Here is a 17,566-nt window from a genome sequence, read left to right as displayed (position 1 = left end):
CTGGCACCCTGGAGACATTCTAAACGCAACATGCCCCCCAAAAACCATTTCAGAAAAATTCAATTTAAAAAAGCCAAATGTTGCTCCTTCTCTTCTGAGCACTGTAGTGCGCCAGCAGAGCACTTAAAGTCCACATATGGGGCATTTTCCTAATCAGGAGAGATTGGGCTTCAAATTTTGGGGTCCATTTTCTCCAATTATCCCTTGTGAAAAATCAAAATTTTGGGGTAACACCATCATTTTAGTGTTAAAAAACTAATTTTCCATTTTCACGTCCAATTTCAACGCAAAGTCGTCAAACACCTGTGGAGTGTTAAGGCTCACTATACCCCTTGTTACGTTCCTTGAGGGGTGTAGTTTCCAAAATAGCATGCCATGTGGTTTATTTTATTTTTGCTGTTCTGGCACCATGGGGGTTTCCTAAATGCAACATGGCCCCCAAAAACCATGATAGCAAAATTCATTTTCAAAAATCCTACAGTTGCTCTTTCCCTCTTGAGCCATGTTGTGAGCCCACAGAGCACCTTATGTCAACATATGAGGTATTTATGTACTCAAGAGAAATTGAGCTACAAATTTTGAGGGGCTTTTTCTCCTTTTACCAGTTTCAGAAATGAAAAAAATGGGGCTACAAGAACATGTTAGTGTAAAAAAAACGCAGATTTTGATTTTTCTCCTCCATTTTGCTGCAATTATTGTGAAACACCTAAATGTTTAACAAGCTTTTTGAATGTCATTTTGAAAACTTTGAGGGGTGTAGTTTCTATAATGGGGTAATTTATGGGGTATTTCTCACAGAAAGGCCCCTCTAATCCAGTTCAAACTTTACTGGTCCCTGAAAAATTCAGATGTTGACATTTTCATTAAAATTTAGAAAATTGCTGCTATACTTTGAAGCCCTCTTATGTCTTCAAAAAGTAAAAATAGGTAAATTTTATGATGCCAACATAAAGTAGACATATTGTATTTGTGAATCAATATAACATTTATTTGGAATATCCATTTTCCTTACAAGCAGAGAGTTTCAAAGTTAGAAAAATGCTACATTTTCATGAAATTTTGTGATTTTTCACCAAGAAAGGATGCAAGTAACGACAAATATTTACCGCTATGTTAAAGTAGAATATATCCACAGGTTTGTGCGGGAGACGCTGATTCCAACGAACCCCACCTTGCCCGGATCTGCCCGGTCGTGCGCCCGCAATTGTAGTTTCATTATACGCGGAAATCTTGCTGTAACTGGCATGGGCGGGGCTTCTGTAGCTTAACTGGCACGGACATCAGCACTGCCCATCCGCAGCGCCGGCCGCTTATGAATATTCATCCCCCCTCCATCCAGTTAGGAGCGGCGAAGAGAGGGAGAGCTGGAGGGAGGGCGGATGAATATTCATGAGCGGCGCTGAGGTCAGTGCAGAAGCCCCGCCCATGCCAGTTACAACAAGATATACACAAAACTACAAGTGCGGGCGAACAGCCTGGCAGATCCGGGTAAAGTAGGGTTCGTTTTAATCAGCGTCTCCCGCACTATCCATCAGTACCTGTGGATAGTGCGGGAGAAAATATCTGACAGTTTTCCTTTAAATATTTATTTTCTTTCGGGGCACAAACTCTGAAACTAGGCTTAAACTCTGAACCTAATGTATTGTGGGCAGAAACACTGGAAGTAATCTACAGGCTGCACTCCCTTCTCTGAATAACAGGACAACAGAAGAAATATATCATCATTTTTCTTCTGGATTTTAAGGGTCTAAGTCTGCTTACTCTTAGACCAGTGTTTTCCAACCAGGGTGCCTCCAGTTGTTGCAAAACTACAACTCTAAGCATGCCTGGACAGCCAAAGGCTGTCCGGGCAGGATGGGAGTTGTAGTTTTGCAACAGCTGGAGACACATTGTTTGGAAAATACTGATCTAAACCCTTGATATAGCAATAACTGTGCTACAATATATCAAATAGAGGGATTGCAAGAAGTCACACATCCATTGTTTAAGCAATATACTATGGCTTCCCGTTTGTCCGTGTTAATTGCACAGCGCCTCTCTAAAAAGACTTTCTCATGGTGACCAAAGTTATGGTGACATGATGCTTTATTAACTCTACACAGACTACGAACACAGTTTTAGTTGGTGTTATATGACAAGTGTGAATATGTTTTGTCATGCTGATGGAGGATAGAAAAAAAAATATCAGCACATTAGGGGTCAATAGTCAAAAGAAGTTTTTTCTTGAATGTGTATATACGTTCTGTATATGTTCTGCTGAAGTGTCAACAGTAGAAGGTTTATGCTTTACACACACATACAAAGGTTGCACAAATTTTTTATCAGACAATTTACTACAAATCCCATACACTTCCTTGTATAAAATGTTAGGTAAAAATGCTTAAAGGGGTACTACGGTTGAAATTTTTTTTTTTCTTAAATCAACTGGTGCCAGAAAGTTCAACAGATTTGTAAATTACTTCTATTAAAAATTCTTAATCCTTCCAGTACTAATTAGCTGCTGAATACTACAGAGGAAATTATTTTCTTTTTAGAACACAGAGCTCTCTGCTGACATCATGACCACAGTGCTCTCTGCTGACATCTCCATTTTAAGAACTGTCCAGAAAAGGAGAAAATCCCCATAGCAAACATATGCTGCTCTGGAAAGTTCCTAAAATAGACAGAGATGTCAGCAGAGAGCACTGTGCTCGGGATGTCAGCAGAGAGCACTGTGTTCCAAAAAGAAAATAATTTCCTCTGTAGTATTCAGCAGCTGATAAGTACTGGAAGGATTAAGAATTTTTAATAGAAGTCATTTACAAATCTGTTTAACTTTCTGACACCAGTAGATTAACCCCTTAATGACGCAGGACGTAAATGTACGTCCTGGTGATGTGGTACTTAACGCACCAGGACGTACATTTACGTCCTGAGCATAACCTCGTGCATCGGAGCGATGCTGGCATCATGCGCGGCAGGTCCCAGCTGTGGATCGCAGCCAGGGACCCGCCGGTAATGGCGGACACCTGCGACCCCGCGGATGTCTGACATTAACCCCTCAGATGCCGTGATCAATACAGATCACGGCATCTGCAACATCGCAGTCACTTAACAGGATGATCGGATCACCCGCAGCGCTGCCGCAGCAATCCGATCATCCTGCATGGCAGACGGAGGTCTCCTCACCTGCCTCCGCTGTCTTCCGGGAGTCTTCTGCTCTGATCTGCCTTCCCGCAGACCAGAGCAGAAGATGACCGATAACCCTGATCAGTGCTGTGTCCTATACATAGCACTGAACAGGATTAGCAATCGAATGGTTGCTATAAATAGTCCCCTATGGGGACTATAAGAGTGTAAAAATAAAAGTAAGAAAAGTAAAAAAAAAAACTCCCCCAATAAAAACGTAAATTGTCCCATTTTCTCTTTTTTACCCCCAAAAAGTGTAAAAAAATTATTTTATGTACATATTTGGTATCCGTAAATATCCGTACAATTAAAACAAAATGTAAATGATCCCATACGGTGAACAGCGTGAACGTAAAAAAAAAAAAAAAAGGCCAAAATAGCTGCTTTTTTATAACATTTTATTAAAAAAAATGTATAAAAAATGTAATAAAAGTTTTGCATAAGCAAATATGGTATCAATAAAAAGTACAGATCACGGCACAAAAAATGAGCCCTCATACTGCCGCTTATACGGAAAAATGAAAAAGTTATAGGTCTTCAAAATAGGTGGATTTTAAACGTACTAATTTGGTTAAAAAGTTTGCGTTTTTTTTTAAGCGCAACAGTAATAGAAAAGTGTATAATCGTGGGTATCATTTTAATTGTATTAACCCAGAGAATAAAAAACACATGTCATTTTTAACATAATTTGTACGGCGTGAAAACAAAACATTCCAAAATTTGCAAAATTGCGGTTTTCTTTTTAATTTCCCAACACAAATAGTATTTTTTTTGTTGCGCCATACATTTTATGGTAAAGTGAGTGATGGCATTACAACGGACAACTGTTCGCACAAAAAACAAGTCCTCTTACTAGTCTGTGGATGAAAATATAAAAGAGTTATGATTTTTTGAAGGTGAGGAGGAAAAAACTTAAGCGTAAAAATTTAATTGTCTGAGTCCTTAAGGTCCAAATGGGCTGAGTCCTTAATGGGTTAAAGGGTAGCTCCCATCATCATGATTTTTTTTTTCTGTCCCTGCCTATTGCCCTTCTATCCCTAACACCCTCCCTGCCTTTATTTATTTTTTTTACTATTTTTAAAATGGCATTTAGTCTGCCTGGTAGTGTACTCACTACCAGGCAGACTTCCCCAGCAGGCACCACGTCACTGATGCCTGCTGGGGCCGGCACTTCCGCCCTTAGTTCTCCTAACAGGGTGCCTCCAGCTGTTTCACCACTACAATTCCCAGCATGCCCTGACATCTATTGGCTGTCAGGGCATGCTGGGAGTTGTAGTGGTAAAACAACTGGAGGCACCCAGGACAGGAGTTTCATGGGGAAGGAGTGAGCCAGGAGCCAACGCGGGAGGGACGGGTGTGGGGGAGCCTCTTCCTGCTGCTCGGTAAGTAACACCCAAACACCCCCCCCCCGCGCCCCCCGTACCTTGCAGCAGTGACCCCCACCCCCCCCCATACCTTGCAGCAGCGCCCCCGGTACCTTGCAGCAGCAATCCCCCATCCCCCCGCACCTTGCAGCAGCGCCCCCCGTACCTTGTAGCAGCGCCCCCCGCACCTTGCAGGAGCAGCAGCCCCCCGGGCCACCCGCACCTTGCAGCAGGGCCGCCGGCGAGTGTGGGAAGCCGATGCGCAGCCCTGGCTGTTACTGCGCCTGCGCAAAATTTCGACTGATGCCCTTCCGGAATCAGTTGGAATTTTGCAGTGACGTCACACCGCACTGCATTCGGCCACTAGGAGGGCGCCCCCTAGTGGCCGAATTTCAAATTGCTTTTAAAATGTTTTAAAAGCATTTTTTTTAAATAAAAGTATATTAGAGATATGTTGTAGTACTTAAATACTACAACATATCAAAAATAATTTTTCATGACAGTGCCCTTTAAAAAAAAAATAATACGTTTTCCACCGGAGTTTTCCACCGGAGTGTTCATATTTTATGCTGCAGATTTGCTTCAGCAGATTTTGTTGCCCAGTGAAGTCAATAGGCAACAAAATCTGCTGTAAAGCCTTTTTTGAAAATGAAAAAAAGCAACCTGATTGGTTGCTATGGGCAACTGCAGCACTTTTTCTCTACACAGGTTTTGCTAATTCTCTCTCCCATTATGTCTTTTTTATTGGTATTCCTCCTGAAAATTTAGAAACTAAATGACAACTGGGTGTTACATTACCCTTGGGAAAAGCTGTGTTCTACCAGAGGATGCACTAAATATTCTTACAGCAGAGTGAAAAACACTCCTTGAGGATAGGGTCACACGCAATGGATCCGCGGAGCAGCTGTGCAGTGACATGCAGGCCCCTGTGTGGCTGCTCAGAGTGGCGGACTGCCGCAGTGAACAGGCCAGGCGGTCTGGGCGAGGTTGGGGGGGGGGGGGGGGGTTGGGGTGGCCACAGCTGGAGACACACTATGGGTCAGGTCACCAGTGAATTTGCAGCCTAAGATACGCTGCGGATCCGTTACGTGTTACACTACCTTTAGGATATGTTCGTACATACAGCATATTTTGTGCAGCAGATTTTGCTATCTATTGCAGTTAATGGGTAGCAAAATCAGCTGCAGAAAATATGCAGCAGATCCTGTACGTGTGAACACACCCTAAAGGATTTTTTTTTTTTTTTACTTTGCTGTGAGATTTTAGTTGCATCCTCTAAAGTGCATCCTCATCCTGTGGCACAACTTTTTCCCAAGGGTAATGTAACACCAAGTTGTCATTTTGTTTATACATTTTCAGTAGGAATAACAATAAAAAGGCACAATGAAAGAGATTTAACAAAACTAGTGTAGAGAAAAAGTGGTGCAGTTGCCCATAGCAACCAATCATGTTGCTTTTTTCGTTTTTAAAAAGGCTTCCGAATAATAAAAAAAGCGATTTGATTGGTTGCTATGGGCAACTGTACCACTCTATACACAGGTTTTGATAAATCTCCCCCAATGTTTCTAAAAAATGTATTTTATGGGAATTGTTTTGCAAAGTCCGCCTTGATTGGTTAGTCTTGGACAATGAAGGGACATGCCCCCAACTGGTAATGCCCAATTGGCTATATAGTCATATATAATACATATATTTAATACATATATAGTTAATTACAGAGAAACTGCACAAAAAAAGAACAAAAATTTAAGATATTCTAAAATTGCTATTTCACAGGTAAAGCATATATTCTGAGGAGCAGAGAGAGAATGAAAAGGAGAGAGAGGTAAAAGGCATAAATTAAAACTACAGTTCATCAAGCAAAAACAATAACTTCAAGACTTAGGCTAGGTTCAGACCACGGAATTTCCGCCTGATATTTCGCTTTAAAATTGCAGCCGGAAATTCCGCTTGCTAAAATGTATAGTGTAGTGAATGGTTTTCCGTTCACAAATTCACACTTCACAAATTCCGCTTCACAAATTCCGAAGTGTAAATTTGTGAATGAAAAATCCGCTTGGAAATTTCCGCCAGAAGAAAGGTGTTGCTCTTCAGGCAGAAATCCGCGCGGAACACATTGTAGTCTATTGGAGACTGCAGTGTCCGCGCGGTCCTAGCGCCGACTGATTCAGTCAGCGCTGGCCGCACTCGGAATCTCTGGAAGGAAATTTTCTGCCCGGAGATTCTGTAGTCTGAACCTAGCCTTACAACTACCTTTCTTCCTTTTATGGTAATTGTATACGATTAGTTTAATATTTATTATTTTTTTTAACATTCCTTATAAAATCATGGAGGAAAATTATTTTTGCTGTGCATTGTTTATGAAATTGTGACAGAATATTTGTAAAAATTTTTTTACAACAACAAACAAGCAGTGGGCAAAAGCTGTGATGAAAACGTCAAGCTCAGTCGCACAGGACCAATTTATGATACATTTACACAAGCAGGATCTTCTGCAAGTTTCCTGCTGCAGGCTTAGCTGCGGCAGATTTTTCACAGTGGAAAATCTGCAGCAGACCCCATTATGGTCAACATCCCTATTAGCCTAAGTCTCCACTTGGTTTTTTGCACTGCGTTTTTAGGGATTAAAAAAACGCCTGAAAAATCACCAGTGCAAGTGACGTCATCATGCGTTTTTTCTTGCGTTTTTTCTGGCGTTTTTTCCGGCGTTTTTTTCATTTGTGTGGAAATTGCACCTTGGCGTTTTTTTTGGGTACCCAAAATTTCTTGGCTACCAAAAAAAAAAAAAAGATGCAGCAGTGATGGAAATTTTTTTATTAAACGCAATGTATACATTTTATAACCCAATTTTTATTATTTTTTAATAAAGTGTGTGTTTCACTTCTTTTTAAATACATTTTTTAAAAATTTTTATGTAGTACTACTACTCCCAGCATGGAACAGACTGTTCCATGCTGAGAGTGATAGTACCTGTACTATAGACATATCGCCCCGGGTGTCAGTCCTGACACCCGATGCGATCGTCCATAATATAACAGAGAAGCGAGCGAGTCTATACAGCGCTCACATCTCTGCACTATACTCTGGCCACTGATGTCAACAGAAATTCATATTTCCCACCCAGAGCTGTGATTGGCCGGATGGTTGCAGCCAATCACAGCTCTGATGAAAAGATGAATGAATGAGTGGCCGGCCCGGAGTATAGTGCAGACCAGGGATGCAAGCAATGTATACAGTCGCTCCATCTCTGCTATAGACAGGACGATCACAGAGGGTGTCAGTAGTGACATCCACTGTGATGTGTCCTTAAGCAGGTACTACTACTCCCAACATGGAGCACACTCTGCCTCATGCTGGGAGCTGTAGTACCTGTATTAATAGACAGGTCGCAGTAAGTGTAACTTCTGACACCCACTGCGATCTGTCTATTAATGCAGGTACTACAGCTCCCAGCATGAGGCAGAGTGTGCTCCATGTTGGGAGTAGTAGTAGCTGCAGTAATGGAAAGATCACAGCGGGTATCACTTCTGACAGCCGCTGTGATCCTCCTGTATAATGTATAGATGCAGCGGCCGCTCTCCTATGGTCCCCTGCACGGCCGTATATATACACATGTTCCTATTTCTCACAGAGAGCTGTGATTGGCTGGAACCATCTGGCCAATCACAGCTCTGTGGGAAATATGAATAAGTGTAAATATATACGTCAGGGCAGGGGACCATAGAAGAGCGGCCGCCGCATCTATATATTATACAGAAAGATCGCCCGCTGCTTTATGTGGAAACAGATATGTAGAATTCCTAAATTCGCCAGGCATTAGGTGGGTGCCACCAGCAGGTATTTACATAGAGACCAATGCAATAAATCATAATAACATTGCTGCAGAAATGATGACATTGGCATAATGTCTATGTGGCCTGTTGCTCGTCAAAGCCAAATGGAGCATATGTAGTCATGAGATAAGTTTCAGGAGCGGGCTATAGCCTTATATGGCAGGTGCTAACAAAAAATATAAATGAAACGAAAAATCCTGGATATATACAATGTTTTCACAAATCTACACAAAATGCAGACAATTTAATATATTGGTTAACTGCATCATTCAAGTCAAATCTTCCTATACTGTACAACTAACCACAAGACAATCATTTATGTTTGTTTAACACTAAACCTTTTATCCCCTGGAATGACTGGGATTTGTGAGCAGCTTTGCCCATGTGGTGCCTGTGATTCAGATGGCAGTGGCACAAAAATGCTGCTTACTGGGCTTAGTAAATCTGGCCAATTATATGATGTGAGGGTTGGTAAGCTGTGACAGGCTCTGCTATCCAGAATACTAATAGTATACTGATCAACATCCCTGAAACCAGATTATGAAACATATCTTCTATAATATGCCACCATTACCATCAGTATGTGAAGACCACCAAAAATAGCTTAATGAAAATGCTGCATTTGTGTTATTTATCTTATTGGGGACATATATTGTCAGCGTTTCTCTGACAGATCTAAATGTTCCCAAAAATCTGAATATTTTCATTGGACCCCAGTGCTAAATGTGTATCACAATCCACCCCCCCCCCCCCATCACCACCACCACCACCATGTGCCACTTATATTAACCCCTTAAGGACTCAGCCCATTTTGGCCTTAAGGACTCAGACAATTTAATTTTTACGTTTTCATTTTTTCCTCCTCGCCTTCTAAAAATCATAACTCTTTTATATTTTCATCCACAGACTAGTTTGAGGGCTTTTTTTTTGCGCGACCAGTTGTCCTTTGTAATGACATCACTCATTATATCATAAAATGTATGGCGCAACCAAAAAACACTATTTTTGTGGGGAAATTAAAACAAAAAACGCAATTTTGCTAATTTTGGAAGGTTTCGTTTTCACGCCGTACAATTTATGGTAAAAATGACATGTGTTCTTTATTCTGAGGGTCAATACAATTAAAATGATACCCATTATTACGTACTTTTATATTATTGTTGCGCTTAAAAAAAATCACAAACTTTTTAACCAAATTAGTACGTTTATAATCCCTTTATTTTGATGACCTCTAACTTTTTTATTTTTCCGTATAAGCGGCGGTATGGGGGCTCATTTTTTGTGCCATGATCTGTTCTTTTTTTTGATACCACATTTGCATATAAAAAACTTTTAATAAATTTTTTTTTTGTTTTTATATAAAATGTATTAAAAAAGTAGGAATTTGGGGCTTTTTTTTTTCATTCACGCCGTTCACCGTACGGGATCATTAACATTTTATTTTAATAGTTCAGACATTTACGCACACAGCGATACCAAATATGTCTATAAAAAAATTTTTTACGCTTTTTGGAGGTAAAATAGGAAAAAAATGACGTTTTACTTTTTTATTGGGGGAGGGGATTTTTCACTTTTTTTTACTTTAACTTTTACATTTTTTTACATTTTTTTTTACACTTGAATAGTCCCCATAGGGGACTATTCATAGCAATACCATGATTGCTAATACTGATCTGTTCTATGTATAGGACATAGAACAGATCAGTGTTTTTGGTCATCTTCTGCTCTGGTCTGCTCGATCACAGACCAGAGCAGGAGACGCCGGGAGCCGGACGGAGGAAGGAGAGGGGACCTCCGTGCGGCGTTATGAATGATCGGATCCCCGCAGCAGCGCTGCGGACGATCCGCTCATTCATTCAAATCGCGCACTGCTGCAGATGCCGGGATCTGTATTGATCCCGGCACCTGAGGGGTTAATGGTGGACGCCCGCGAGATCGCGGGCGTCGGCCATTGCCGGCGGGTCCCTGGCTGCGATCAGCAGCCGGGATCAGCCGCGCATGACACGGGCATCGCTCCGATGCCCGCGGTTATGCACAGGACGTAAATGTACGTCCTGGTGCGTTAAGTACCACCTCACCAGGACGTACATTTACGTCCTGCGTCCTTAAGGGGTTAAAGGGGTATTCCAGGAAAAAACTTTTTTTTATATATCAACTGGCTCCAGAAAGTTAAACAGATTTGTAAATGACTTCTATTAAAAAATCTTAATCCTTTCAGTACTTATGACCTTCTGAATTAAGGTTGTTCTTTTCTGTCTAAGTCCTCTCTGATGACACCTGTCTCGGGAAACGCCCAGTTTAGAAGAGGCTTGCTATGGGGATTTGCTTCTAAACTGGGCGTTTCCCGAGACAGGTGTCATCAGAGAGAACTTAGACAGAACTGAACAACCTTAACTTCAGAAGGTCATAAGTACTGAAAGGATTAAGATTTTTTAATAGAAGTAATATACAAATCTGTTTAACTTTCTGGAGCCAGTTACATAGTTAGTACGGTCGAAAAAAGACATTTGTCCATCAAGTTCAACCAGGGAATTGAAGGGTAGGGGTGTGGCGCGATATCGGGGAAGGGATGGGATTTTATATTTCTTCATAAGCATTAATGTTATTTTGTTCCAGGAATGTATCTAATCCTGTTTTAAAGCTGTTAATTTTTCCTGCTGTGACCAGTTCCTGAGGTAGACCGTTCCATAAATTCACAGTTCTCACGGTAAAGAAGGCGTGTCGCCCCTTGAGACTAAACTTTTTCTTCTCCAGACGGAGGGAGTGCCCCCTCGTCCTTTGGGGGGGGGTTTAACCTGGAACAGTTTTTCTCCATATTTTTTGTATGGGCCATTAATATACTTATATACGTTTATCATATCCCCCCTTAAATGTCTCTTCTCAAGACTAAACAATTGTAACTCCTTTAATCGCTCCTCATAGCTAAGATGTTCTATGCCCCATATTAGTTTAGTCGCGCGTCTCTGCACCCTTTACAGCTCCACAGTGTCCCTTTTATGTACAGGCGACCAAAACTGAACAGCATATTCGAGATGAGGCCGTACCAATGCTTTATAAAGGGGTAGTATTATGTCCCTGTCCCTTGAGTCCATGCCTCTTTTGATACATGACAATACCCTGCTGGCTTTGGAAGCAGCAGCCTGACATTGTGCTATTCTGTAGTCTGTGATCTACAAGTACACCCAGATCCTTCTCTACCAGTGACTCTGACAGTTTAATCCCCCCTAAGACATACGACGCATGCAGGTTATTAGTACCCAGATGCATAACTTTACATTTATCCACATTGAACCTCATTTGCCAAGTGGATGCCCAGACACTTAGTCTATCCAAGTCATCTTGTAACTTATGCACCTCCTCTATAGACTGTACCGTGCTACAAAGCTTGGTGTCATCTGCAAAGATAGAAACAGAGCTGTTAATACCATCCTCTATATCATTGATAAATAAATTAAACAACAGCGGGCCCAGTACTGAACCTTGGGGCACACCACTAATAACCGGGGACCAATCAGAGTATGAATCATTGACCACCACTCTCTGGGTACGATCCATGAGCCAGTGTTCAATCCAGTTACAAACTAAAATTTCCAAACCCAAAGACCTTAACTTACCTATCAGATGTCTATGAGGGACAGTATCAAACGCTTTAGCAAAATCCAGAAACACTATATCCACAGCCATTCCTCTGTCAAGGCTTCTACTCACCTCTTCATAAAAGCAAATTAGATTGGTTTGACAACTTCTATCCTTAGTAAACCCATGCTGGTTATCACTTATAATACTATTATCCCCTATGTATTCCTGTATGTAATCCCTTATAAATCCTTCAAACAATTTACCCACAATGCACGTTAAACTTACCGATCTATAGTTTCCTGGGGAAGACCTAGAGCCCTTTTTGAAGATTGGCACCACATTCGCCTTGCGCCAGTCCCTTGGCACAATACCAGACACCAGTGAACAATACCAGACATCAGTTGATATATTAAAAAAAAAAGTTTTTTCCTGGAATACCCCTTTAATGTCTTCTCATGTGGCTTTTGGCCAACCTCCAATTTTTCAAACTTATAAAACATACAGACATTTATTCCACACATAAAAACATATGGGATCATATGTATAAATATATACTGTATGCATTAACATGCCTTTAAAACTGGGTTCACACTAGTGTCTTTTTTTTATTAGAATTCATTTTTCTACTATATCGAAAAGCAACATATGCAACATACAACTGTCAGGGCAGGAGACCCGAAGTATATACTGAACCTGAACACAAAACAAAAATTAAGGTCTGAACAAAGTCTTGACTTCTTTGAAGCTATCGACTATACATTTTCAACACTTGCACTACATACCGTACTTAATTCCATGCACCATACATTTACAGTACAGGAATAAAGTAGGCCTAAGAGATGAGAACATGTCATGCTTAGCGAGTATCAGCTGGTTTTGTAGCTGAACTAATTTGAAGTGAACAATTTTAAGCCGCAATGACACACTTATAACATGGACCGGTTTAGCCCTTTTTGTTTCCACAAAACCAACTACACATTTCTAATCCTGTACAATTGTCCCCTTTAATAAAGTCAAGGACAGGAAGGACATGTCTGTAGAACATAAAGCTGGATGAAGTGAATCATTAAATGAGATCGGTCAAATAGTTATCATAATAACATCCCAACTGTCAGATTTGGAAATATTTCTGACGTTTAATGCCTAAAATTAATTCTATGAATAGTTTGTAATAATTACTTCCTGATTAGATTTAATTTTATTATAAAGTTAAATAGAAAGTTGATTGAGTCTTATCTGATATATTTTGTGTATCATGAAATATAACATTTACATCATCAGAGATATAAGAAAATTCTAAAATTTTAATAAACCAATATTCTTTGGAATTCATTCTAGAAGTAAATAATTATGCATCCTAGCTATCAGATCAGTCTTAAAGGGGTACTCCCGCAGAAAACTTTTTTTTTTTTTTTTTTTTAAATCAACTGGTGCCAGAAAGTTAAACAGATTTGTAAATTACTTCTATTAAAAAATCTTAATCATTCCAATACGTTTTATGGGCTGTATACTACAGAGGAAATGCTTTTCTTTTTGGATTTCTCTGATGTCACGAACACAGTGCTCTCTGCTGACCTCTACTATCCATTTTAGGAACTGTCCAGAGTAGCATATGTTTGCTATGGGGATTTTCTCCTGCTCTGGACAGTTCCAAAAATGGACAGCAGAGGTCAGCAGAGAGCACTGTGGTCGTGACATCAGAGAAATCCAAAAAGAAAAGCATTTCTTCTGTAGTATATAGCCCCTAAAAAGTACTGGAAGGATTAAGATTTTTTAATACAAGTATTTTACAAATCTGTTTAACTTTCTGGCACCAGTTGATTTAAAAAAATTTTTTTTTTCCACGGGAGTACTTATTATTACATAAGGGTCAATCCAAAACAAGACCAAAAAATTTAGAAAGTACAATAACAAAATACATTCCTCCTATCTTCCTAGATGATATTTTCTGACGAAATCAACGGCAGTAGTAAAAGCAGCAGGGAGCACCTTGTCTTACTGGAAAGACTACACAACTACACATGGTTAAATAGCCTGGTTTATTGTAGATTTTAGTCTGTTATTTGTCGGTTTTTAGGATGTATGTCTGTTCTGCTTAGTCTGTGTTCACTAGTGATGTAGCGAATATAAAATTTTCGGTTCGCGAACGGTGAACGTGAACTTCCACAAATGTTCGCGAACCGGGCGAATCGCCATTGACTTCAATGGGCAGGCGAATTTTAAAACCCACAGGGACTATTTCTGGTCACAATAGTGAATCAAAAGTTTCAAGGGGACCAACACCTGGACTGTGGCGTGCCGGAGTGGGATCCATGGCAAAACTCCCATGGAAAATTACATAGTTGATGCAGAGTCTGGTTTTAATCAATAACATACTTTAGCCACCTTTAGGCAGCATATAGAGCCCCCTTTAGGCAGCACATAGTTAGATCCCCCCTTTAGGCATCAGATAGTTAGATCCCCCCCTTAAGGCAGCACATAGAGCCCCCCTTTAGGCATCACATAGTTAGATCCCACCTTTAGGCAGCACATATATTCCCCCATGTTAGGCAGCACATAGTTAGAGCCACCCTTTAGGCAGCACATAGAGCCCCCCTTTAGGCAGCACATAGATTCCCCCATATTAGGCAGCACATAGTTAGAGTCTCCCTTTAGGCAGCACATAGAGCCCCCTTTAGGTAGCACATATTTAGATCCCCCTTTAGGCAACACATAGATTCCCCCATATTAGGCAGCACATAGTTAGATCCCCCTTTTAGGCAGCACATACATTCCCCCATGTTAGGCAGCGCATAGTTAGAGCCCCCCTTTAGGCAGCACATAGAGCCCCCCTTTAGGCAGCACATATATTCCCCCATATTAGGCAGCACATAGTTAGAGCCTCCCTTTAGGCAGCACATAGAGCCCCCTTTAGGCAGCACATATTTAGATCCCACCTTTAGGCAGCACATAGATTCCCCCATATTAGGCAGCACATAGTTAGATCCCTCCTTTAGGCAGCACATAGATTCCCCCATATTAGGCAGCACATAGTTAGAGCCCCCCCTTTAGGCAGCACATAGGTAGAGCCTCCCTTTAGGCAGCACATAGAGCCCCCTTTAGGCAGCACATAGTTAGATCCCCCCTTTAGGCCTCAGATAGTTAGATCCTCCCTTTAGGCAGCACATAGAGCCCCCCTTTAGGCATCACATAGTTAGATCCCCCCTTTAGGCAGCACATAGATTCCCCCATGTTAGGCAGCACATAGTTAGAGCCCCCCTTTAGGCAGCACATAGAACCCCCCTTTAGGCAGTACATAGATTCCCCCATATTAGGCAGCACATAGTTAGAGCCTCCCTTTAGGCAGCACAGAGAGCCCCCTTTAGGCAGCACATATTTAAATCCCCCTTTAGGCAACACATAGATTCCCCCATATTAGGCAGCACATAGTTAGATCCCCCTTTTAGGCTGTACATTCATTCCCCCATGTTAGGCAGCACATAGAAATATCCCCCTTTAGGCAGCACATAGATTCCCCCATATTAGGCAGCACATAGTTAGATCCCCCCTTTAGGCAGCACATAGATTCCCCCATATTAGGCAGCACATAGTTAGATCCCCCCTTTAGGCAGCACATAGATTCCCCCATGTTAGGCAGCACATAGTTAGAGCCCTCCTTTAGGCAGCACATAGGTAGAGCCTCCCTTTAGGCAGCACATAGAGCCCCCCTTTAGGCAGCACATAGATTCCTCCATATTAGGCAGCACATAGTTAGAGCCTCCCTTTAGGCAGCACATAGATTCCCCCATATTAGGCAGCATGTAGTTAGAGTCCCCCTTTAGGCAGCACTGGTTTTATTTCACAGCCAAAAAAGGTAATTTTAATTTTTATTTGAACAACTGTCACACCAAATGTAATTTGCACTAGTATGACAATGAGCAAAAAAGGTAGCGAAGCGGAATTCCCCTTTTAAGCAGAGGTCCCCAACCAGGGTGCCTCCAGCAGTTGCAAGACACACGGACTGAACTTAGAGCCCTTTTAATACTGCAGTTAGTTGCTTGAAAGAACTTAAGTTTTACACTGGAGTACCCCTTTTAACCAGTGGTCCCCTCCCAACCAGGGTGCCTCCAGCTGTTGCAAGACACACAGACTGATCTTATAGCCCTTTTAATACTGTAGTTAGTTGCTTGAAGGAGCTTAAGTTTTACACCGGAGTACCCCTTTTAACCAGCGGTTCCCTCCCAACCAGGGTGCCTCCAGCTGTTGCAAGACACACGGACTGATATCTTTCAGCGCTTTTAATACTGTAGTTAGTTGCTTGAAGGAACTTAACTTTTATTCTGGAGTACCCCTTTTAACCAACGGTTCCCTCCCAACCAGGGTGCCTCCAGCTGTTGCAAGATACACAGACTGATATTTGAGCCCTAAAAATGGCTTTTTTGGGTGCTGTCCTTAAAGCAGATGTTACACTAGTGCTTTAGGAGCAAAGTGGACCCTGAATACACCACCTAGCAGCAATCTAGCTATCACTTTCCCTATTTCAGCAGGAGCAGCTTCTCTGTCCCTCCACTTTCTAAGCCTGCAGCATGCCGAATGAAGGTAAAATGGCGTCCCTGCAGGAGGTAGGAGGGTCTGGAAGGGAGGGACTGCTACTGAGTGGCTGTAATGTGTCTGCTGACTCTGACTCACAGGATCAAAGTTTACCGCAATGTTAAAGTATAGGGGGCGAATCGAACTTCACATATGTTCGTCCGGCGATGCGAACGCGAACATGCTAAGTTCACCGGGAACTGTCCGCTGGCGAACAATTCGCGACATCTATAGTGTTCACACTGTTAGAATCCTGTCCTGTTTGTCCACATAGTGGAGTTTGGTTTTGAATGTATCCTGTCTTGTATCTTGAAATATATCCTGTTTTGAATCTTGAGAAATATCCTGTCTAGTATCCTGACCAGTGTTCCTCTACGTTGTATAGTTTGGTTTTCTTGTATCCGTTTTTATAAAGTTCATGTTTGTTATCTGTGTCCAGTGTGAAAGGGGCCTATGTTACCTGATCAGTTTAGTGTTTTAGCTTTCAGTTCTTCTGTCCATCCCCTGCGTCTCTTGGATTCTGCTGTATTCTTGTATTATACCTAGTCTTGTCCATTTTATCATGTCTGCCGTTTATCTGAAATCTGGTTTATGAACTGTTTGTTAATACACTATATTCTGCCCTGTTAGTATTTGTATCCTGTCTGGTTTATCTGTTCTGGTTTTTGTATTCCCGTTCTGTTTCTGGCCTGTGACTGACTGTGTATTATTTGTTTTTCACGCCACTGCACTGTAGCAAAGGGAGGGACCGGCGCCAAGTTGTCGATTCACCGCTTAGTGTGTATGGGCAAGTAGGCACTTAGAGTGTCACTAGGGCTCACTCTCCCAGTCCACCCAGTCGGTCATGACATTAATCTTGTGAAACTTAACAACAACCAATCCATTTGGCCAACCAATGATAGACTGGCTTTGTATTATTGTTTAGCCAATAGTCAGATAGAAGATATTTCATTCAGGAAAGATCTACAAACAGTCTTTCAAGAGAATGTTCTAAGAATAATTGCTCATTGTTCGCCTAATGTCATTGATCATGTAAGGCCAGTTTGAACAGCT

At 41.4% G+C, this 17,566-nt stretch overlaps 1 protein-coding gene across 16 annotated transcripts in view; it reads right to left on the bottom strand.

The window, feature by feature from the left end:
* The window catches only part of ADGRA1 (adhesion G protein-coupled receptor A1), a 1,152,497-nt gene that overhangs the window by 598,008 nt on the left and 536,923 nt on the right, over positions 1-17,566 (bottom strand). The gene's annotated exons all lie outside the window — the stretch shown is intronic.

This window comes from Hyla sarda, chromosome 7, assembly GCF_029499605.1.
Source record: "Hyla sarda isolate aHylSar1 chromosome 7, aHylSar1.hap1, whole genome shotgun sequence".
NCBI lineage: Eukaryota > Metazoa > Chordata > Amphibia > Anura > Hylidae > Hyla > Hyla sarda.
The sequence above is the reverse complement of the archived record's forward strand: the minus strand, read 5'-3'. Positions and strand labels throughout refer to the sequence as shown.